Source organism: Herpailurus yagouaroundi, unplaced genomic scaffold (assembly GCF_014898765.1).
Source record: "Herpailurus yagouaroundi ecotype Mexico unplaced genomic scaffold, PumYag 165, whole genome shotgun sequence".
In the NCBI taxonomy this organism is placed as follows: domain Eukaryota; kingdom Metazoa; phylum Chordata; class Mammalia; order Carnivora; family Felidae; genus Herpailurus; species Herpailurus yagouaroundi.
Window position 1 is genome coordinate 25,347,400 of NW_024412406.1, and position 25,747 is coordinate 25,373,146.

The following is a 25,747-nucleotide window of genomic DNA, read 5'->3' on the forward strand; positions in this document are numbered from 1 at the left end:
AGCCACATAGTCAACTTTGTTTTGGGTGAGAAGCCCCAGAGTTGGTTTGGCATTTGGGAACTGAGCTGACTAGATACACCGTGCTTTTGATCAAGGGGAACACTTATAGGGACATGTAGTTTTCTAAGTTTGGGTTTTCTGACGTTGCATCTTGGGTAAGTGTGGCTCTATCTTGAGCCAGGGACTTTATTTTGACAGTTGGATGGCCTGTGTTTATAAAGTCTTAACGTGTCTGTCCAATCTGGAATTCCAATGACCCCCACACTGATTGATCAATGGTAGATGTGCTTGACTCTCAAGTCTGTAGCTATTAAATCCTGGGAAAATTTAACACACACATGTCAAACACAGCCCTTGGATAGGACCTCATGAGGATTGCCACTTGGATTTTGGGAACTCCTCCTACCTAAATATCTCCCTATTCTTTGGTGCCTTCCTTTGCTGGTTGAAGCTATGTTAACAGTTGTAGACCCTGATTTCTGTATCCCCAGCTCAGTGGGACCATTGTATCCCACATGCTGTATTTAGGTCAGGAAACTGCTTCAAATATTTTGTAAAGTCTTGTGGCTGCTTATGGTGGGACGTTCAGTCTAATGTAAGTTACCTGATCATGGCCCATAATAGATGGCTGGTTACATTGAAAAAAAAAAATACATTGGGTTTGAATTTCGATACCTTTAATTAAAATTTTGGATAGGCCTTTATAACACAGTTTTGCTGCAAAACTACTTTTACACTAAGAACAAGGCACTAGCAGGAGATATTTTTCCTGACAACGCATCTGACCCTCCAGTACAAAATAAACACACCTCTACTTCCCCCAAGGATTAGTGAGCACTGGGAGAAAGAGGTAGGAAAGAGAAAGAATCCATAAGATTTTCTTTTAATTCATCTGACACAAGAAGCATAGAGACTTCTCTCAGATGACGCAGCATATGGAAGAACTCAATGGCAAATAATCATGGGGGGAGGGTGTCTCATAGAATTCCAAGATGGAAACCTTCTGTAAAGAAATGATGGCATGTTGGAGGTATGTATCCTTTTAATTTTATGCAGGCAACAAATCTGTCTAAGATGGAGGGCCATTCATTCCTCTGTGAATTTCTCCCATCATTTCTGTAGGCTAGGCCTTCCATAGTGAAAGGTGTTCCACATTTTAGCTAAATGTCTTGACCATATTCCCAGTTTACAAAGTAAATGTATACTACGTATATGTACTCATTTCCTACAGCTTCAGTAACAAATTATCACAAACTTAGTGGCTTAAAGCAACAACACAAATAGAACCAGACAGTTCTAGAAGTCAAAAATGTTAGTTAGCATCCAGGTTGGTGGTCGGGCTGTCTTCCTTCTGGAGTTCCCAGGGCACAGTCTGTTTTCTTACCTGTTCCAGCTTCTAGAGGCCACCCTCGCAGCTCACAAACTTTTCCTCACATCACTCCAACCTCCCCTCACCACACTCCTTTTCTGACCTTGACCCTTCTGCCCTTCTCTTATAAGGATTCCTATGATCATATCGGGTTCACTTATATAATCCAGGATTGTCTCCTCAATCCACGGTCTTTAACTTAGTCATATCTGCAAAGTCCCTTTGTGATATTACAGGTTCCAGAGACTCGGGAAAGGACATTCTTAGGGAGCCATTATTCTGTTTAGAACAGTATAAATATGTGTTTGGACTAATAACATACCAGGGGTTTAAATTTTTTTTTAATATTTACTTATTTTTGAGAGAGAGAGAGAGAGAGAGAGAGAGAGCAAGTGGGAGAGGGGCAGAGAAAGAAAGGGAGACACAGAATCTGAGCTGTCAGCATAGAGCCTGGTGCGGGGCTGAAACCCATGAACCGGGAGATCATGACTTGAGCCAAAGTCGGACGCTTAACTAACTGAGCCACCCAGGTGCCCAGGTACCAGTTTTTATATGTTATCACTTTCATATACAATAGCCCACACTCATTAATGAAGGATCCCATTATTTTTGTATCTAAAGGTGAAACAATCAGATATTGTTGAATTTAGGAAATCAGAGACTTCAGAAATTTGAGGATTTGGGCTCCAAATATCCCTTTGATGTGTCACAGGTTAGTGAGGGACAGGGAGATGCAAGGTGGTCTTACAAACTGAATTCAAGATTTGAACAGATTTTTAAGTCTATATCGTCTCAAACTTTTTTCTATAGCAATCAAGGTGTTTTAACAAATTTTCAAAAAGTCAAGAATGTAAAACTGTACAAACTCCGTATTTCATCTATTTAGAAAGAGGATTATTCACACCTTCCGTGTCATTTTGGAAGAGGACGCCTGGCAGAGTAACCTGTGAAAGTCTCTTAAGCTTGCCATTCAGTAACAAAATCGCAGAGATTATTTTTAGAACAAAATAAAGATTTCCAAGCATGAAGGTTTGTATGAATTTAAGACTCCACACTATAACATATATCTTGTTCCCAAACCAAGCACAATATGTTTTTATATTAATGATTAATCATGCTTTTTTTCCTTCATAACCTGGCAACAAATGTTTAAAAGTTGATAGTTCGTTAAATGGGAAGTGTCAATATTTGTCTTGATATAATGTAAACATTAAAGATTTTATTAAATGAACTTTGCAATAAAATCTGTAATATCACACTGGTCTAAAATTAAACCTTTTAGGGTCGCCTGGGTGACTTAGTTCGTTAAGCAGCCGACTTCGGCTCAGGTCATGATCTCGCGGTTTGTGAGTTCAAGCCCCGCGTCGGGCTCTGTGCTGACAGCTCGGAGCCTGGAGCCTGCTTCGGATTCTGTGTCTCCCCCTCTCTCTGCCCCTCCCCTTCTCACGTTCTGTGTCTCTCTGTCTCTCAATAATAAATAAATGTTAAAAAACAGTTTTTTTCAATTAAACCTTTTAACCTAAAACACTTCCCTATCACTCCCCATAAATTATCTAAGAGGCAACATGAGATTATGTTATTACGAAATAGTTTGTGAGTTGAGGCTCTTGTGAGGGCTCCCCTGTAGATGTAAATAGTTAATAAACTATGGACGCTTTTCTCCTGTTAACCTGTGAGTTTCATTTTCAGGCCCAGCCAGGGGCACCAAGAGGGTCAGGGAAAAATATTTTCCTCGTCTGTAGTAGCAAACAGGGCAACAGTACTCACCGAGGAAAATCTTTGGAAACACGAGGGGACCAGACGAAAAGCACGTGGTAAGGGGATATCTTCAGTGTATGTTTTCAGAATTTGAGAGATTTCTGTACTCTATAGAAATACACAAGAAGATAGAAAGTTAGAATAAACGGGTCTACTCTATAGCTTTGAACTCTGAGCCTCCACAACGTGCCAAAGAATGTCGGGATATAAACCCTGTCACCCACGGTGTAACAAGGACACAGAGACGTCACGAATGCCAGTGTCCACGTAGGTGTGAAAAGGATTCCCAGACCAGGAGAGCCAGCTCCGAAGGCCCTGGAAGGAAGGGGAGTGATGTGGAGCGTGTCCAGAGCAGGGGGCGGGGCCGTGGGAAGAAGCGGTGAGGAACCAGACAGAAATCGCCCACCCAAAAGGTACGTCCCACCTGAAGTACAAGTGCACTCTGGAGGGAGGGCCCGCCACGGGGCCAGAGAAAGGAAGAGCCTCGCAAGTGTGCAAGTGTGCAAGGGGCTGTGCTGAGAAGGAGCCTCACCAGGGGGAACTGCCTTGCAGGCTCATCCAGGCAGGGAAAGAAGGGAGCCACCCACGGAAAGGAAGAATCCGAGGTAAAGCATAGCGTGGAAATAAGGAACAGCAAGGACAACACCTATGTGTCCGAAAGGCCATGCTGCAAAGAAACTCGATGCTTGTGTTGCAATGGAAGAGGGCGTTTTTAAATTGGCGTTTTAGTTTTTTAAGTGAAGTATAATATACATGTAGTGTTACATTAGTTTCGAGGGTATGGTATAGAGATTCAACAATTCTGTACATTACTCAGGGCTCATCACCGTAAGGTACTCTTGATCCCCCTTGATCCCCTGTTTCACTCATCCCTCCTCCACCTCCCCTCTGGCCACCACCAGCATGTCCTATGTATTTAGGAGTCTGGGGTGGTTTTTTTTTTTTGGTTGGCAAGGAGGCACTTTTTAATGGTTATTTATTTCTGAGACGGAGAAAGACAGAGCATGAACGGGGAGGGGCAGAGAGAGAGGGAGACACAGAATCCGAAGCAGGCTCCAGGCTCCGGGCTGTCAGCACAGAGCCCGACGCGGGGCTGGAACTCACGAACTGCGAGATCGTGACCTGAGCTGAAGTCGGACCCCCAACCGACTGAGCCACCCAGGCGCCCCAGGAAGGCACTTTTTAACTTAAGAACCCTCATAAGCCATTCAAATTCCCTCCCCCTGAAGGGAAAGAACTGTTATTAATGGTTTGGCAAAAACTTAAAACGTTTCCGAAGAACCAAGAGTCACATCCAAAGTGGAGGAAAGTTGTAGCCCAGCGCGCCAGCACACATTACAGATCATCCAAAGCAATAGTAGATATGAAACAGCACCCTGAACCAACACTCGAGCACCCAGCCCCAAAATTAACAGCAACAGCAACAAAAGAAAGATGGGAAGTAAGGCTTGGCTAATTTCAAGGAAAACTTGAGGACGAATACACTATCATACCAGAAACGAACACCAATTACACACATCCGGTGGAGAACAGAATCAACTGCAAACATAATAAGGAGCCTGGGGAAGAAGCATGAAAATAGAAACATGAGAAACAAAAGGCATAAAGAACCAAGTAAAGAATATTGAAGGCAAAACAAAAGATACAGGTATAGACGGAAAAGGGTGTCACATAGGGTCCCCGAAGAAGAAGAGCCACGCGGTGAACTAAACTGATATTTAAAATTGTAATGAAAGAAAACAAAACAAAACCTGGGAATAAAGACCTGTTAAAAGGGTCCTCTGTGGATAGAGAAAACTAGATCTAAAAGAGTAGGGTCTGAGATGCATCCTAAAACACGCTGATTATGCTTGAAAGAGAAAGAAAAAGACCAAGTCACTGGGGCACCTGAGTGGCTCCATCAGTCAAGCGTCTGACTCCTGATTTTGGTTCAGATCATGATCTCATGGTTCCTGAGTTCGCCTGAGTTGGGCTCTGAGCTGAGAGTGTGGAGCCTGCTTGGGATTCTCTCTCTCTCTCTCTCTCTCTCTCTCTCTGCTCCCGCTCTATCTCTCAAAATGAATAAATAAATACACTTAAAAAAATTCAGAATCTTCCCCGCTCCACACCAAAAACTGGGACAACCGTGTGCAAGAATAATACAGTGCCCAGTCAAGACCTGACACTTGGGATGAGCACTGGGTGTTGTATGGAAACCAATTGGACAATCAAATATACTTAATACAAAATAAAAATAAATAAATAAAAAGAACTGAACCAGTCCTAAAACCTGGAAAGAAGATCCATTTTGATGCTGATTTTATGTTGTAATTAAGCTAGCAATGATCTTGGAGTTGCTAGCTCTTCCTTGAAATCCTCCCTTAGGCAATTTACACAATCCCTGTGAGGCTCAGTTTTCATTTTTGTGTTTTTTTTTTTTTTTTAATGGGGCAGTGAATCCTCAAAAAGATAGGTGTGAAAATTTAGTGCAGTCACGCGCTGGAAACGTCTGGCACATCACACATGTCCACAGGAATGAAATTTTAAAGCTCTTAATAAATTCCTAAAAGGAGTCATTTTCTGAGAATTCACATTTAAAAATAAAATCCGTTTAAAACTGGTCATAACACGTTGTCCCATAAAAGCGCTGGATGTCGCTCTTAATATTAAAAACAGACCAAAATCCAAGCTCCGATTAAGTTTAAAATGTGATTTCTGTGGACCACACTTTTTTCCCCTAAAGAACTTTAATGGATTCCCCAAATATCACAATACCTAACATGAGTTTGACATCTCACAAATCCAATGTTCAGAAAGACTAAATTTTCTGGATCAGCTTTCTAATACCAGTTGAAATGAATATTTGTCAGGAACATTATTTCTGATGCTATGGCTTCACACGTAGATTTTCAACTGCTTTCTCCCCAAATGGGGTCATGCCTTTTATCTCAGAAGAGATTTAAAATGAGTTTCTTTTCATTAACTTAGTTTGTTTCCTCAGAATCATTTTATATCTGTGTCTTTTCATACATGATTTACAGTGTGGGGATATTCTTTATAGCAGGCTTTTCAAAGCACCTAGAAAACTCTCTCAACCTTTCTGACATTTGTAACTTCTGCAAATAGGAAAAGGGATATGAAATCAGGCATCTCTCTTTGGACAGGTAAACGTAGTACGACCATTTGTTTTGAAAAGCTAAGTTAAACAAGGCCCAGGAGAACCAGAAGAATAGTTTTGTTCTTCCACCAACCATCTGTTGTATTTATTTCCAGAAAAAAAATAAGGAGAGGCAGGGAACGGGCTGTTAAACAAAATGCCAGGGCGCCTGAGTGGCTCAGTCGGTTAAGCGTCCGACTTCGACTCAAGTCATGATCTCAAGGTTCATGGGTTCGACCCCCGCACCAGGCTCTGTGCTAACAGCTTGGAGCCTGGAGCCTGCTTTGGATTCTGTGTCTCCCCATCTCTCTGCCCCTCCCCAGCTCGTGGTCTCTCTCTCTCTCAAAAATACAATAAACGTTAAAAACTAATTGTTTTTAATGTCGTGGGCCACCAAGGAGAACATCACTATGAGAATATCAGACCCTTGCCCCATCCACTCTCCTCATTTGTCTGGGGAGAGGTGCATGAGAAAATAAAAGCCATGAAGTACTTTTGCGTTTTTCGGACTATGTTCCCTGGGCAGGGGACTCACAGAGAAGATTAGTGGGTAGGAGGTTTATGGGGCGTGATCTTGGCATAAATACACATGGAAGGAAAGGAAGTAGGATCAAGGAGAGGAAAGAGACCAGCTGTGATGCAGTCACCTGGGCAACCCCAGGCACACTCTGAAGTCAGATGACTCAACAGAGCTGTCTCTAAAGGGGTCAAGAGTGCCACACCTTTATGTCCCCTGGCCAACCAGCTGCCCTGGAATGGGTGTGACCTGGGTGAGGAAGTGCTCAGCGGTCGAGCTGATTCCTGAAGGTGCTGGCCGCTGAGGAAGAGAGTTTTATATTGAGAAGTACAGACTCATAAGAGATCATCAAAAAAAAAAAAAAGTTGCAATTCAATTCGAAATGATTTTAATCACTGTGTTCTGTGCATCATGCTGGGGACTCGGGTTAATTCCGAAATGATTAAGTCTTTTTCCTGCCCTTGGGTAACCCAAAATTTGCGGAGGGTCTAGACAGAGGTCAATGATTACGCTGCAAAACAGATTATGCTAAGTGGCATAAAAGAGGTAAAGTCATCCTAGAAAGCTCCGGAGAAGAGGTGGTTATATAGAGAACAAGTGGGATTCAGGAAGCATTTGAGACAGACTTTAAAGTTATTGGAGGGGTTGGGGGAGGGGGGAGGAGCTAAATGGGCAAGAGGCATTAAGGAATCTACTCCTGAAGTCATTATTGCACTATAGGCTGACTAACTTGGATGTAAATTAAAAAAAATAAATGAAATGGAAGGAAGGAAGGAAGGAAGGAAGGAAGGAAGGAAGGAAGGAAGGAAGAAAGAAAGAAAGAAAGAAAGAAAGAAAGAAAGAAAGAAAGAAAGAGAGTTAAATGCATTTGGGGCACCAGGGAGGTTCATTCAGTTAAACATCCAACTCTTGATTTCAGCTCAGGTCACAATCTCAGGGTTCACGAGATTGAACCAGGAGTCAACCCCTCAGAGCCTGCTTGGGATTCTCTCTCTCTACCCCTCCCCTGCTCATGCTTTCTCTCTCTCTCAAAATAAATAAATAGAGGTTTTTTGAAAAGAGTTAAATGCATTGGAACAAAAGAGAAAAGACTTCAGGCTGAGGGGATAATTACCTGTGGGCCCTTAGTAGCTGTTCATTGATGAGGACCTAAGAAATCTTTTGAAAGGTGGCTAGTGCATGCTTCTATTGTAGAATCAATGCCAGAGCCGTTGAGATTTAAATTTAAATTCACTAGAATAGGAGAAAATAGCATCTAGTGTATATGGAAACAAATCGCCACATGACAGGCACCTGCATCCCTAGGCTTTAGAAGCACCTATGACTTCACACATCTGCAGGGCATTGCGCTTAGGGAGGGGCCTTCACCATGTGACCCTTCTGCCTGGCACTCCATTAGCCATGTTTGCAGTGCTGTTTTCCAGTTGTTTCTTTTGTACACTGTCATCTCCCTGACTGCACTGCAAGTTCCTTCATGGCCCAAACCCCTCTTGGAATCGGCCACAGCACTATCACAGGCCATGTCTTTGAAGGTTTGGAAGAAATGCCTGACGATTTCAACCGATTGGGCACGGACTGCAAATAGAACAGTGCCATGCATTGCTATCCATGGGCACATACAATGCCAAGTCTAAGTCCCCAGGAAGCACTCAAGATTAAGATTCATGCTACTCCACCCTGCACACTTGGTGGCTGCTACCATTTTTTTTTTTTAGGTATTACTCTTTTCAGAGCTTAAGCCCACCCGGAGGAGAGCCTGGGTGGCTCAGTTGGTTGAGCGTCCGACTTCAGCTCAGGTCATGATCTCGTGGTTGACGAGTTCGATCCCCGCGTTGGGCTCTGGGCTGACAGCTCGGAGCCTGGAGCCTGCTTCAGATTCTGTGTCTCCCTCTCTCTCTGCCCCTCCCCTACTCATGCTTTGTCTCTCTCTGTCTCAAAAATAAATAAACATTAAAAAGAAAAAATTTAAGCCCACCCCGAAAATGATTTGGAAATTCAGTGCCTGATATTGTAAGAACATCTTTGTAGGGGTAAATATATGTTCTAAAGAGAACTTTCCTTAAGTTGTGTTTATAGTTACAACTTAACTTTTCTTAGTCTCCCCACAAAATCTTCAATAAAATGTGAAGTATTTAGTAGTTAGCTGTCAGTTTATTTTGGTGGAGTGTGAGGTGGGAAGTGAGGAAGAGCTAAGTTCTTTAATGGCGGCATAGGAGAGAATGTCCTTAGCGGTCTAGTCATACTTGAGTTATGTTTTTCAGAGTATAGAGGTGCTTCAGACCTACACCTGGTGTTGTACCTTGAAGTTGTCTTTGTCCACGGTCTTTAGTTTGATTCCCTGTGAAACTGGGAGGGTTCATGATGATCTACCTATAGAACAACTAAATTTCAATATATGCATTCTGTGTACCAGCCTCACACTCGGCTTCTTTTTTGCTTTTCTATCTCTATTTTTATATTTACAATTGACTCATAAACTTATTATTCAACTGCCTTAGAATTGTTTCTGATGGAGTTAAGACAGAAAAGTGAAGAAAGGAAGGAAGGAGAGAGAAAATAAACTATGGCTCTCAACACAGTGAGCCAGGGTAAGGCTAGCTACTTTTTCCATGGATTGAACCAGCGACTCTAGATTTTTATGTCATCCTCTTTCCAAATAAACATACTTCCCATCAAAGGTTTAAACTGTGAAGAAATAGCATAATTTTTCCATCACTGTAGCTGTTGCCATAGATTTTTATTGGAAGAAAATAAGAAACAAATTCACTAAGTTTCAAAGCTGCTTGTGTATGTTGGAAAAAGAAGGAAGGAAGGAGAGAAGACAGGAGGAAAGAAGAGAGGAAAGAGAGGAGAGAAAGAAAGATAGAAAGAACATAGAAAGATGGTATCAGTGAGCCCAGAATTTCCCCGATTTAATTTTCAAGACATCCTCTTGCATATTAAAGATTTAATTGACTATTCATTAGGAGGGGACATATCAGAATTGGAAGTGTGTGTGTGTGTGTGTGTGTGTGTGTGTGTGTGTGTATGTTTCAAACTCTGAAACCCTCTTCATTCCACCATCTACCCAAAAGTGTGGACCCCCTTAACCTTCATTGGAATTTACTGCCTTAGTAGAATTTCAGAAGGAAGCCTACTGATTAACACAGGTGTGTTGGGAACTTAACAGAAATTGACAACCATGGGCGTCCATGAAGTCAAATTACTCATCAATAAATGAGAGCAGATTTTATTAGTTTTTCTGTGTGGAGATCTTATATAGGACAGGTTGACGTTGTGTTCCTCTAAGAACATTTTGTGTTTGTTTCTGCTAGGTATCCCTGGAATATTATCAATCTGGAAGACTTCGTGGTCACAGTTTGGGCATTCTTGGGCCACAGAGATAAAGTAGAACCCCAGTCGAAATGAAGACAAGCCCATAGATATAAATTCTCTCCCAAGATTTCTCTGTGTTTACCCTAAACCTGGGCAGAGACGGTGAATAATTCTTTTCTTCTTCCTGCACCTCAGGCTAGATCTAGGTCCTATTCTTCTCTTTCACAGATCATGTATCTCTTATGAGGAGCAGGTAGAGAGTCAATTCTAACACCCACCTCTTTGGCGCCAACGTCTGGCACTTAGTCCTTGTGTGACCAATAAACCTAAACCCCTTTCCAGTCACCAGGGCTGGAAAATCTCAAGGAGTCGGTTCCCTTTTTCACTATGTTTTTTTTTAACTTTCTTTTTCCTTCTGGATTATGAGGAATCTCCTCACTTTTCTTGGTGATGAGCTAGGATTTTAAAGGCTGTTTTATCCAGCAGCATTTCTAAGCCCTGAAAGAGCAGACGAATTTTTCAATAATCAAGCTCACCATATTTCTGGAAACCTTCTAGTGGCACTGTCAAATTTTTTTTTTTTTTTTCTGAATCAAAGGATCAGTAAGATGTAACTGTGGGACTGACACTGCCTCCACTTATATATTCATCGTGGAGGAGCTTTCTTTCTGAATCAGGAATGAAGCATTCCAGGAACAGTGGCTCTCTGACCCCTAAAGGAAACTATTTCTATACACTCCTGCTGGACGAATGGAAGGGTGTGGTGGCTTCTCAATATTGCTGGATAATGCTATCGTATAAGCTTCGGGAATCGTCTTACCAAGCCACTATGAATTAGACTCACCCTATCTTTTGCATGTATTATCCAACTGCATTATCATTTTTAATTTTTTTTTTAATTTTTAAAAAATATTTATTTATCTTTGAAGAAGAGACACAGTGCAAGCTGGGGAGGGGTAGAGAGAGAGGGAGACACAGAATCCAAAGCAGGCTCCAGGCTCTGAGCCATCAGCACAGAGCCTGATACAGGGCTCTAACTCATGACCTGAGCTGAAGTCAGACGCTTAACTGACTGAGCCACCCAGGTGCCCCGCATGAACATTTAAAAAAAAAAAAATGCTTCGGGGCGCCTGGGTGGCGCAGTCAGTTAAGCGTCCAACTTCAGCCAGGTCACGATCTCGCGGTCCGGGAGTTCGAGCCCCGCGTCAGGCTCTGGGCTGATGGCTCGGAGCCTGGAGCCTGTTTCCGATTCTGTGTCTCCCTCTCTCTCTGTCCCTCCCCCGTTCATGCTCTGTCTCTCTCTGTCCCAAAAATAAATAAACGTTGAAAAAAAAATTTTTTTTAAATGCTTCATTTTTAACCATCCACTGTTATTTAGCCAAAATCATTTTTAATATGAAAAAAATACATAATGTTAGAAAATGTGATGAAATACAACAGAAAGGTATTTCCATCGGGTGGTAAGTAGAATGAGGCTCTGAGAGGTTTCTAGGATTCTGAGTACCCAGGTGTTGATAGAAGGGTTAATCTTTAAGCCAGTTGGGTTGGTCAGCAACTTATTTTATTCTCTGTGCTTCCAACACTATCTTGACATCCGACTTTAAGCTCTTTCTGTGACCCAAAAAGCCAAATAACTGCTTACTGTTTGTGACAACTTTGAATGAAGCAATGGTTTTATTTATCTGTTGCTCTTTTGTTTGTGTGCTTATTGACAAAACAATGGTGTGGTTCACCTTCAGAAGAGCCACCAGGGAAGAAAATGGTCCGGTCAGCAACTAGTTTCAACAGCCATAGAATTTGTTGTTTTATCTACAAAATTAGAAGTAATTTGAGTTTTTTTGAACTGCACAGATAAAAGTGACATTTCTTTAAATGTGAAATAAACATGAAGTAAAAGATTTTGGATTTTTGTTGTTGTTCGCTCTTATTTGACCAAGGGTAAGAGCCAAACTTAATAAAGAGCCATTTCCTTTCACTTGAATATTCAAATATTTGATATAGCACTTAAAGTGCCATCAGGAGCAATTTTAGGGCATTTTAAAGACTGACTTTCCGGGCAGAAGAATTGTCCACTTGTGTCTTGGCTAGGAAAATGGAAATTCCCCTCAACCTTCTCAAGCTGAGCCAGGAATAGGTCCAATAGTCACGACATTCTTCACCATTTATCTCTATTTTCTGATTTTTCTTTTTTTTTTTTTAATTTTTTTTCAACGTTTATTTATTTTTCGGACAGAGAGAGACAGAGCATGAATGGGGGAGGGGCAGAGAGAGAGGGAGACACAGAATCGGAAACAGGCCCCAGGCTCCGAGCCATCAGCCCAGAGCCCGACGCGGGGCTCGAACTCACGGACCGCGAGATCGTGACCTGGCTGAAGCCGGACACTTAACCGACTGCCCCACCCAGGCGCCCCTGATTTTTCTTTTAAATCTAAAAGTTATGTTCTTTCCCCAACCTTCAACCATCATACTCTGCCTTTAGAGACCATTTAAATTTGTTATACTGAGATATGAATCCCAACCTAGCCCTAGTGGTGTTCTGGAATAAATGGACACTTGGTAATAGATCATAAAATGATGTCATTAGAAGGTATCAGATTGATTTCTTTTGTCAGCAAGTTTTATCAGGTTGTGCATGAATGAACTCATCTTCTGACTTATTTTTAATGAAGTGAGCACGCAGCTCAAACTTTTTGATGATCTCATAGACTCATTCGATGCGTGGAAATCAACATGATTTACATTTGCTAAGTGCTCTCAAGGCTAGCGTTATCTGGCCAAGAACGTTCTCCCGAGATAGTGCGCCCATCTTAGCATGACCACAAAAACAATGAAAACATTTAATACGGGAGTCCTGTTCATTAAGTGGCTACGTGCTATTCCGTATCTCAAATCCTTATAAAACTCCTTCACGATAGTTATTATTATCTCTAATTTACAGTTGAGAAAACTCAAGGCAGAAGTTAAGTAATTAGCCTAAGATCACACGGTGATGACGAGTCAGGGCTATGACTTATTCCAAGGCTGTTTGATTCCAAGGATCTCTGTTCTTTGTCATCCAACTTGAACTTGGCTCTGGCATGAACCAAGGCAATAACTAAGTGACATTCACACTTGGTTAATGAATAGGGAATCTCAATAGCATCCCTAAGAATGCATCCAAACTAGCAGGATCTTTTCCATCCATTGTTCTTTCTACTCCAACCCAAGGAAGTTGGGAGACACATTAGTTACACAGCCTTCTGCGTTAATTTGAGAATTGTAGTCTGTATGTTCTAGGCCTGCCCTGTCCTGAATGGATTATTGGTTTGATTCACAGTCCCTGGAGAAGATGGCCCTAGGGTGAGTTCTCCTTGTGGGGCGTGTCTTCCACCTTAACTTTACTACCCGGATGTACTTGTCATCTGAGAGTGAGAACTGCTCTTTGGCTGCCTAAAGCAGAGGGCTTACTCCTTGTTCTTGTTCTTGAGGGTCTCGGTTGTCTATGTTGCTTTACTTCCTACCACTCTTTCACAGTTTGATGGGCATCCATTGTAATAAGCTGCGTATTTGTTACTAGCAATGCCAAGGGGAGGACATTTTTTTTTTTTAACGTCCATATTTCAGGCTGTAAAGAAGCATCTTATATCACCTTTCCCACTTTCCTTCTCTTATATTTGTTGACTGTCTCTACACTAAAAACAAACAGAATTTCCATGTATTATCCCTTCTTAGCATTTTTGTTTTGGAGATGATGCTGCCCGCCTCCCCCCCCCCCCAAAAAAAAACAACAAAATGGGAATCAGAATGAGAAACTTTATCTTGTATTCCAAGAAAAGCAAAGATGAACACTATTAAAACCAACTGATGCTGAGAACTCAAAAATAATGCCCTTTTAGGGGCGCCTGGGTGGCGCGGTCGGTTAAGCGTCCGGCTTCAGCCAGGTCACGATCTCGCGATCCGTGAGTTCGAGCCCCGCGTCGGGTTCTGGGCTGATGGCTCAGAGCCTGGGGCCTGTTTCTGATTCTGTGTCTCCCTCTCTCTCTGCCCCTCCCCCATTCATGCTCTGTCTCTCTCTGTCCCAAAAATAAATAAACGTTGAAAAAAAATAATAATGCCCTTTTTATAGAGACACTCTGAGCCGATCCATTTAATAGATCTTTTTATTACCCACTCTGTATGAGCAACACTTGTATCTGGACATAATCTGGACTTGACCTATGTTATTTAATACAATCTTCTCTCGTCCCTGCTGGAATCATCAGACTGGTGGGAAACAGGATAAGAGGTTCACTAACTTGTCCATCCTCACACAGTTTGTAAATTAAACTGGAAACTAGACCGTGAATCCGGGGTTCTGATGTCAGAGTACTCTTTGTGGTGCCCGGATGCATCCACTCTCCCAACAGCTGCATGAATACGTCCAGCTACTGCCCAAATTTTCTTTGAAGCATTTGACCCCAAGAAAAGGAATCATGGGCCTATATTCTAAGTCAGTGATCTTCAGAATGGTTTATTATGAGCTTTCTAAAAGAAATGTGGAAAATAATACACCATTGCATATTTTAAGGGAACATTTAAAATTCATCATAAATTAAGTAATTATGAGGGGCAATTTCTTCAATATTTAAATATTTATGACTTTAAATGAAATTTTCACATCACCACTTAAATGCATTCATTGAATTTAATTACCATACTAATTTGATTCCAACCGTCACCCATTTAAAACATCACTGAAAAAGTTTTTCAACAGATGAAAATTTTACATTGTTACTTTTTCTCTTTGAAGTCATATTCTCATTCTCCATATTTGATGTATCCTCATGTAATATATTTCTCTTCAGGAAATCCTTCTATTGGTGCCCATGTCATTCTTCTCTGTTAAAAATATATTTACAGGGGCGCCTGGGTGGCGCAGTCGGTTAAGCGTCCGACTTCAGCCAGGTCACGATCTCGAGGTCCGTGAGTTCGAGCCCCGCGTTGGGCTCTGGGCTGATGGCTCAGAGCCTGGAGCCTGTTTCCGATTCTGTGTCTCCCTCTCTCTCTCTGCCCCTCCCCCGTTCATGCTCTGTCTCTCTCTGTCCCAAAAATAAATAAACGTTGAAAAAAAAAAATTTTTTTTTTTTAAATATATTTACATAGGGGCACCTGGGTGGCTCAGTTGGTTAAGCATCCAACTTCAGCTCAGGTCACGATCTCACGGTTTGTGGGTTCAAGCCCTGCATCGGGCTCTGTGCTGAAGCTCAGAGCCTGGAGCCTGCTTAGATTCTGTCCCTCCCCTGCTTGCACTCTCTCTGTCTCTCTCAAAAATAAATATAAATAGAAGACCATGGGGGAGGGAAAGGAAAAAAAATGGTTAGAGAGGGAGGGAGCCAAAACATAAGAGACTCCTAAAAACTGAGAACAAACTGAGGGTTTATGGGGGGTGGGTGATGGGTATTGAGGAGGGCACCTGTCGGGATGAGCCCTGGGTGTTGTATGGAAACCAATTTGACAATAAATTTCATATTAAAAAAATAATAATTAAATAAATAATAAAAGCATTAAAAATTATAATCATAAAAAAATAAAAATACGCTTACATAAATTAATTTTCTTATTTTCTGTGACCATAGCCATGACAAATTAGATTTATTCTATATTGAATTATTATTACCATTATTTTATAATTATTATCATTTGTTCAAAGTAGGCTTCATGCCCACCATGCAGCTCAACGTGGGGCTTGAACCCACCACCCTGAGATCAAGACCTGCGCTGAGCTCAAGAGCTGGAGGCTTGACCAACTGAGGCACCTAGGTGCCCCTGTTGTTATTACTACTATTATTGTTGTTAGTATTAGTGGCCATGGCAGCAATAGCAAATACCGGTGGTAGTTGTTGCTTTTAAAAATTAGTTCACACGCTTGCGGGTGAAAATTATTTCTTGGTACAGCCAGGCAGGCTTCGGCATCAATCCTAGTACCTCAAAAAGAATTATTCATTGATACCAAAATATCTGGGTCATGTATATAAATAATTGGAGAAATACATGGAATCTTATTTTAGGAATCTTACCCAATTTTTCAACTCCTTCTGGATTGTATCGCCCCAAAAGCCCTATGGTGATCAACAACTATTTTAACACCTCTATCAGTTGGTGAGGCAATTAAGCCCTAGTGACTCAGCTAGTTTTACCTTTTATTTATTGAAAACAAACGTATGAAAAATACTTCACGCCAAGACGATGGGTTGCCAGTCACCGGAAATTCACTTCCTCAGCCTCCAGGACCTATACCAAAAAGGCTCTACCAAATACTGTCAAATGGCCTTTAATCATACCTACCTCTCTTTGACTTCAAGGCACCAGTTTAAACTGGCTTTTTTTTTATTTTCAGAAATAGTTAGAAAATATACTAATCCTGATTCACAGTTTTTAATATGCAAAATATATTTATTTGCTTTGAAGACATTTTCACGGAAACCTTGGGACTCCAAATTTGTTCAATTAGAAAGAACCCCCCCCCACCCCATCCAAACAAAAATCTGATTTGTCAGACAAGTCCAAGGAATCATACTTACGTACTTTGTCTCTGAAAGCCTGACTCATTTCGATTTGGATGGATGTGTTAAAATGCATTCTTACAACAACCAAATCACTTCCAAATTTGCGTTCTAAGTTAAACAGATGATAAGTGGACAGAAAGGTAGCTGAAGCCTTGGTCCTCAGTACCACCCCTCAGTACTACTGCTCAGGACTGACCCTCAGGACTACCTTTCAATACTGCCTTCAGAACTGCTTCCTGACATTCTCTTTGCTTGGTCCTCATGGCCTCTCCCTGGGAGCAATGCAGTCTCTAGGGAAAAGATGATGTTAAACAACATTGGTACCACGCTCACCCCTCATTCTGTCACGTACACTAGCTGAGAGTGGAACATTCCAAGAAGGATTCAAATAGCTCGCTTTTAAAGTCAAGCTCCCCTTTCACTAGAAATATGTACGTTAAGGAAAAGATATCATTAGAATTATGGTGCTTAATTAAAGGTTAATGGTGTGTTTGGGGCTATCCTTTGTACCCCAGAGGATTTTGCACTCCGGGGACAATGAGCCATCTTGAATCCAGATTGACAGTCTATCTTTCTTTTGGAAATGAGCAAGAGAGAACCGGACAAGAGATAGTGGAAGAAGGAATGGCTTCCTAACTTGACATTTTAGGCGGATGCATTTTAGGAAGAATATCTATGAAAGATAAGGGTGCAGAAGTTAGTTCTTTGCCCACAAAACCTTGAAAAGTATTTGTGTACCCCCAAGGATAAAGTTACCTCAGTTTGAGGATTGTTGCCCTAGGGTATAAGGTGAATAAATTTCCAAACGCAATTTATCAGGGGAGGCCATGAGTAGTATTTAAGAACTTTTGAAGCTGATGGTAGACCCTGTGTGCAAATTCATTTATTCGATTTCTCTTTGACAATGCAGCTGGAGGTGCCCTGGAAATCCTTGTCAGCACAAGGTGATGAGAGACAAACAGACAAACCAACAAAAAGTTGAGCTGTTAAACGGTCTTCAGTTCTCTAACTTCTCTTGTCCATCCTATGAGCTTGGAATCTAAAATATGCCTTGCAGAGATATATAAGACTAAAGTCACATTTGCCTGGCATACTAGCCTTTTCTGTCTTCCGTATGATACAGAAGGCTTTAAAAATTCATTTTTTCCAATTGACACATTTATACCAATGGATGCCAAACTGCTTACTTCACTAAATTAACACTAAAAATACTTGCCAAAAGCTATACATCAAAAAATAATTCTGCTCACTAGTGTGACATTGCATTAAAACCAAGCACAAAAGGTTCGGATAGAATGCAAAAAACAGTATCTATTTCAAGGGCAGGGTATTTTGATAGCTTGATTCATTTGACAACTATCTACCGTGTGCTTATCCTGAGACTTTTTTTTTTATCTGTGACACATGTTTTAGAAATCAGAAGGACTTTGGGGATAATAATCTGCCACCAAAGACAAGATCCCTCCTAAAATCCCTGAGAGATAGACAATCTCCATTCAGATTATTCTGGGAGTGGAATGCACCCTGCCCCACAAGGAAGCGTGTTCCTTGTGGCATCTTGGAAGGATCAGTAACCTGTAATTTCCCCCCACAGTAAGGTGTCTCCAATTGCAACCCTTTCCTCCATGGGATCCCGCTGATGATAAATGTAGTAAGGTAACTAGCACTTTAAAAACAGGTAACTAGTATTTAAAAAAATAAAAGAAAGACACCTGCTTCCTCTTTGTCATCATCTATTTATTTCTCCAGCCGTGCAGTTTGGGTTTTGTCCTCACAGTTTACCTGAAATGGTGAGAAGTCCCCAGCGATCTCCTGGTAACCATGTATTGGTGGTCATGTGTCTGACAGCTCTGTACAAATACCTTTCCTGAAATGTAAACCTTCTTTTAGCCAGCCTCCTCCCCATCTCTTCTTTCCTTTCCACAGCCGTGCTTCTGAAACTTTCTTCTCATCCATACAAATTACCTCAAAACTTACTTGTCTAAAACAACAAGGAGCATGACTTTTCTTACCATGTCCCTGGACCGGGAATTCAGGAGTAGCTTGGTTGGGTGGTTCTCGCTCAGGCTCACTCCTAAGTTTGCTGTTGAGCTGTCACACCACTGCAGTCCTCCGATGGCTTGACTGGAGTCAGAAGATTCAATTCCAAGATGGCGCATCCACATGTCTGGCAGGTTGGTGGTGGCTGTGTGGGGGAGGTCTCTGTTCCTCCCCTCCTGGTCCTCTCCAATGACAGTTTGAATGTCCTTGTGCCATGGCAGCCGGCTTCCCCCAAGGGCAAGTGATTCAAGAGAATTTTGCCTTTTGTAAGTTCAAGACCCTTTTGAATAAGTCTCTCCATGTTTTTATATCTTAATGTTTATTCATGACCCCCAGTAGTTCATAATTCCAAAGGTAAGATAACTTTAATTTGGAACAACGGAAAAAAGTTCTGTGTAATATTTATTAACATATAAAACATTTAATTATAAAACATTTTATTAACATATAAAAAATTTATTAACATATAAAAATTCCATGTGTACGGTGAAACTTTCTTAAACTTCTTTTGGTCAAATAAAGCTCTCACACCCCATCCTCTTCCTAGTCATCGCTAACCTTGTTCTAGTCTTTCTGTTTTGTGCAATTTGTCTTTTCAAACTATTTTCAGATCTTACAACTAACCTGGTCAGATTCAGACCATTGAATTGAGCTTAACCCTGCAACGTGTCAAAAATCATATCGAATACATTTTGCCTAAAATGATGGAATTGTGCCATTCATAATGGACTTTATGGTTTAGCAGAACAGATACCTGCCTGCATGGTATAATTTCAAGGAGATCTAACAAGAACAACAACAAAATTCTAAAATCTTTGTAAAATGTAACTCGTAGTCCCTGGCCCTAAAATTCCTATTCTACTCTTTAGATCTTCACCTTCTCTGTTCAGAGTGGTCTGAAAAGCAATGTAAGCTCTTCACCTCACCTCTAGTTGGTTCTTTGGGTTAGCATCGTAACATCGTAACTCTTTGGGTTAGCATCCTGAAGTCTTTGCTCCACTTAAATGAATAAATGGCACGTTTTGAGTGAACGAGGGGACGTTAAAAAAACAAAAGAAAACACTTTAGAGCTTGGAATGATGCCAAGGCCAAGGTAAAACACTAAAAATGAGGTCCCGGTCCTGCTATGACGCTGGTGACTATAGAATGGGGCAACGTCCACTAACTCTCAGAGACTCGGAATCCTAACTCTCAGAGACTCAGAATCCATTTCTTGGTCTTGATTCATCAAGTACTGGGCTGGCTGGGCTAACTGACCACATCAGAGCCTCTATGACAACTGGCACTAAACCACAAAGTACTCAGGATGAACATAACAAGAAACCGAGATGTTGGGCCACACATACAACTCTTTATGGTTTGCTTCTGTGCTCTTTTTTATTTTTATTAGGTTTTTGTGGACTGTGATGACGGGAAATTCAGGATGTATTTGTTCCAGGCAGTTGCTTATCATTTTGTCTAGTGTAATTTAGAAACAGAAGAAGTTACCATTTTTCAGGAAGAAAGAAATTAAATGTCAAAAGTTAGTTGTTTTCTCCATATGCAATAATGCTTCCTCTTTCCCATCTTTGTGCAAGAAATCTAACCCACGGTGATTTGAGAACAATATAATTCATACCAGTTTCCAATCTCATAACTGACTTTAAGAAAATAACCTTCAATTATTTTGGGAAAACATTTAGCCCTGAAAGGAGATGATGATAATCTCTGTTCTTTCAGCAGCCAGTAGCTTTTGAATGGCCTCCATCACCAGCAGATACGGCAGGTTTAAATCAGCAACATAAGCCTGTCTAGTCCGATGTACTGCCGAATATAAAATCCGTAGAGAAGCACCATGGCAGTCACAAAAAAAGATGTTTATTTCAGGGCCATAAGCTCATAATAAATAAACTGACAGAAAGACTATTCACTTCATATCAACAGGCATTGGCACATACTCGAAGATTTTTTTAAACAGATTCCAGGGTTCCATTTTGGCAGAATTGTAAAGATTTTTAAAAACAGATTCCAAGGTTCAATTGTAGTGGAATTTTAAAAATAAAAAAAATAAGGAGAAGACATTCTTCAATGGCATAGCCAGATTTCCAAGTCACTGAAGTGATTGGAGAGTTGTTGATATTTTCTTTAATTAAAAAAAATTTTTTTTAATGTTTATTTTTGAGAGAGAGAGAGAGAGCAGGGGAGGGGAAGAGAGAGAGGGAGACAGAAAATCCAAAGCAGGCTCCAGGCTCTGAGCCATCAGCCCAGAGCCCGATAAGACGGTTAAGCATCCAGCTCTTGGTTTCAGCTCAGCTCATGATCTCACGGTTCGTGGGTTTGACCCCACATCAGGCTCTGCCCTGACCGTGTGGAGCCTGCTTGGGATTCTCTCTCTCTGGCCCACCCCTGCTCTCTCTCTCTCTCTCTCTCTCAGAATAAATAATTACACTTCGGGAAAAAAAAAAAGAATGAGATTGATACTGGAAGTCTATTTGAGAAAGAACTTCAATGGTAGAATCAGGTTTTTGGATTAGATCACTGTAAAGTATGCTGCGCTTTTGAGTAGTTAAAAGGCTGAGAATTTAATCTGGAACTCCAAGATGACTATACTGAGGAAGAGGAAACCATTGCAGTGAGCTTGGGTGGAGACCAGGAGACAGGGACCAGGGCCACAGCCATGGGAAAGAAGTCTAAGGGCTTACCATGAATAAATACAATCTCATTTTCTGTTGCAAAGTTCGGTTCATCATTTATTTATCAAAAGGTAGTTGGTAGCAACTATATGGACGTGTGCAAGAAGATAAAGACTCCAGCTGGAGCCAGTGTTACCCGTGAGTGCCAGCATCCTGGCTTCTCTTCTGCTGCTTAACGATGTCAAGGTTTCTCCTGCCTATGACTCTCCTAGGTTCCCTCTACGTGACATTTTCCATCACTACACCTTTGCATGGATGGTTCCTTTTAATCATGCCGTCTCAGCTCAAATGTCACCTCCCCAAGGAAACGCAGTTCCCTAATCCAAAGAATCACGGATGTCCTTTTCTTTGCAAGTCACATCCCTGCAGTATTCATCTGGGACAACCCTCCATGGTGATGCTTTCACATTGTGCCATTTAGTTCCTTATTTCCGTCTCTCCATAATAGAAAATAAGACCAAAAAGAATGCAGTCTTTATTGTCTGTCTCGGACTTCATTTCTAGAGCCTACATCAGAGGCTGACACATAATAAACGTTCATAAATCTTGACCGAATCAATGGATAAAAGGTTTTATGACGGGTAAAGAGAAATTACCCGGTGGTTAAAATCTTGTCTCAGATTCCGCAAAGAAATTAAAGCTGCTACACTCAGTAATAGTTGTCAGAAATTCTGCTCGCTAAATATCCAAGCAACTTGTTGTGTCGTACCATGGATAAGTCACCACTCCCCTTCAAACCCTGGCTTCCTTAACTGTGAAAATACATTTTCGCCCACCACTTCATTGTTTATTTATTTATTGGGTTTTTTTGTTTGTCTTTTCTTGCATCTTTACTTTTCATTCTGGCTTTAGTCTCTCCCATCCCTACCACAAGTCCTGGGCAGTTTCCTGATGCAGACCCAGACAGGGCAGAGGTCCAAGTTCAGCAAAAGACAAGAAGGCCACTGCACATCCTGGCTTACAGTCTCCCTGTCTCCCTGCCGGGGACATTTAGAAAGGTTTGTGCTTTGAATAAAGCCTGGTCATCGCTAGGATAGGATTGCAGCCTATTTTGTTTGACCGCTTTTTTTTGCTGTTGTTTTAACTGCTTGCTGTTCATCTGTATAGTAATGGATATTTTGAAAAATTATCCACTTTAAAATTGCAATAACATTGGTCTCTCCCAATGGGCTCTCAGGCTTCCAAGAAAAAAATACTGGAGGGAGGAAGATTTCTTTCAGTGAGATTAAGGAATTATTGCTGTGAGCTGGGTTCCTCCAAAATTACTCAAAAGTCAGTGATAAATATTGTTTCAATTAGCAGAAAAAGTTCTCAGAACTCTTCTAAGGGAGTTCAGAAAAACTAGCTAGGCTATTCACAGGCCATGTCAGATACTCATAAACATGACTTTTTGCCTCTCTTATCAGTGTGTTTGTTAGTAAATGGAGACTTCAATGGTAGAGAGAAAACATCAGTAACCAAAACATGACATAGAGAAAGCAGAGTGTGGAAGGGATTACAGTTAAGATTGGAGAGCTTCTTCTGAAAGTATGATACATTCTTCTCTCATGCATTGTTTTTTAGAGAAAATTCTCTAATCTCTATATTATTTCCAATTCTAAGCTACTAGAGGTCAAGGCCGGTATATTTAAGGAAATGGAGAAGGAAACGTGTATAGTGGTGTTTATTTTCAATTACCATGGTATACTGTGAAAAAAAACACGTGAGCTTTTGATTTATTTTTACTTCGTGACGGCCTGGAGATGTTCATATATCCTCTTTTCATAGGACGAAAATGGTTTTTCAAGGTCATTACTTACGCAATATATGAAGAGGATGTTTTAAGAAAGAATGGGAAGAAATGCTGGAACATTCCTGTGCATATTGCTAAACTGAATTCCTAACCAAAAATTTATATCCTTTCTTAGTGGACTATGAAACTCTGCAGAAGCAATAGAAAGCAATTTCAGAACACAACAGGAAATTTAAATAAATTAGTTTTTTATTTCATTTAGTGGGAGCTCTCTCTCCACTGGGGTACAGATGGTGACTGACAGCCTGGGCTTATTAAGCTCTATCCATAGTTTTTCAGCGGGATGTAAAGTCAGGGTTCAGAAGACATTTCCTCTGGCAAATCTAATTTCCAAACATTCTTAATTTTCTCTCAAATTAAAAAAAAAAAGAAAGTTTTTGCTCCTGAAGTGTTTTCTTTCTTTTAAATAGCTTCATTGAGGGCTGTGTACCAAGCCAGTAAAAACTAAACGAGTTTCGAGTGGTGCTTCAGAGTGCTTGACAGAAATTGTATTTATTCTCTTTCCAGAAGCCACTCCAAGGAGGTGGAATGCATATACAAAGAATTCTAATATTTAGGCCTAAAAAGTATCAAAGCCTTAATGTTACTCTACAAAGCTTACGCAAACCAGATCATGAGGGCAACAAAAGGAAAAAACAAACCAGTGGGACTATATCAAACTAAAAAGCTTCTGCACAGCAAGGGGAACCATCAACAAAATGAAAAGCCAACCTGCTGAATGTTTGCAAATCATATATCTGATATGGGTTTGATATATAAGGTCTATGAAGAACTCATCCAACTTCAAGAACAACAACCACCACAAAAACCAAACGATCCAATTTAAAAATGGGCAGAGGATTTCAATAGACATTGATTCGAAGAACACATGCTGATGGCCATGAGGCACACGAAAAGATGCTCAACATCACTAACCATCAGGGAAATGTAAATTAAAATCACTGAGATGCCACTTTATATCTGTGAGAATGGCTTAAAAAGGCAAGAAGGAACATGGTTTTGGATAGGATATGGAGAAAAGGGAGATATTATTGGCGGGATTACACTGTGGAAAACAGTATAGAGTTTCCTCAAGAAAAATTGAAAACGGAACTACCATCCGAGTCAGCAATTCCACTTCCAGGTATCTATCTTCAGAAAACAAAAACGCTCACTCAAAAAGCTATCCGCACCGCCATGTTTACCACAGCATTATTTACGATAGGCAAGACATGGAAACCACCTAAGTGTCCATCGGTGGATGAACAAATAGGAAGATGAACGTATAAAGATATAACGCGTACGACTCAGCCATGACAAATGATAAAATCTCGCCATTAGCCGCCACACAGATGGACCTAGAGGGTAGCATGCTAAGTGAAGTAAGTGACACAGAGAAAGACAAATACCATACGCTTTCACTTCTTTGTGGGCTCTAAAAAGCAAAACGAATGAACAAAACAAAACTCGTAGATACAGAGGACAGATGGGTAGTTGCCAGGAGAGAGGAATTTGGGGGAATGGGTAAAATGGGTCATAGCGGTCAAGAGGTACACACTGCGAGTTATACAATAAATAAATCCTAGGAATGTAGGCACAGCACGGTGGTTACTGTGAACAACACTGTATTACATATTTGAAAGTTACGTAAAGAGTAAATCTTAAAGAGTTCTTACAACAAGCAGAAAGCTTTTGTAACTCCGTATGGTGACAGATGGTGGCGATTACCACTATGATGTACCCCTGAAACTAATATACTATTGCGTATCAAATATACCTCAATAAAACGAATAGCAAAAACAACCAACCAACCCACCCAGATAATGGCAAATGCCATCAGTTTCCAGTAGAGCAAGCGTTTGATAAGTCTTCAAACGCGTGGCACGGTTCGTCTTCTCTGGAAACCAGCCAGAGAACGACTCACTTTTAAGATTCCTGGTCCCTCTAATGCTGCACCGTTCACAGAGAAGCACTGTCACCTCAGTTTCCACCCTAGGCGAGCCGCCTGTACCTAAAGGAAAGATAATACAATTTATACATCCCCCATAATGACCCCTTGCTGGGAAAATAATTGCCCTCATTTAAGAGTATGTATCAATGAATAATGATGAGATTGCTCGCAATTAAATGAATGCTAATACAGTAATGCTCCAATATGCACACACAGATTTGGTGAGATAATGACGTTTCTTGACAACCAGCATTTTCAAAGGCATCGTTTGTCTGCTCATGGTAACTTTCAATGCAGACAGCTCAATGCTAAATACCTTTTTTGTCCAGACTGAGGTTTTTAAAAAAAATTTTTTAATGTTTATTTATTTTTGAGAGAGAGAGAAGAGACAGAGACAGAGTGTGAGCAGGGGAGGGGCAGAGAGAGGGAGACACAGAATCTGAAACAGACTCCAGGCTCTGAGCTGTCAACATGGAGCCCAACGCGGGGCTCGAACTCACCAACTGTGAGATCATGATCTGAGCCGAAGTCTGACGCTTAACCGACTGAGCCAACCAGGCACCCCCAGATTCAGTTTTTTAATCTAATAAAATGAGAGCTATCTTAAATTTTTCAACGTTTATTTATTTTTGGGACAGAGAGAGACAGAGCATGAACGGGGGAGGGGCAGAGAGAGGGAGACACAGAATCGGAA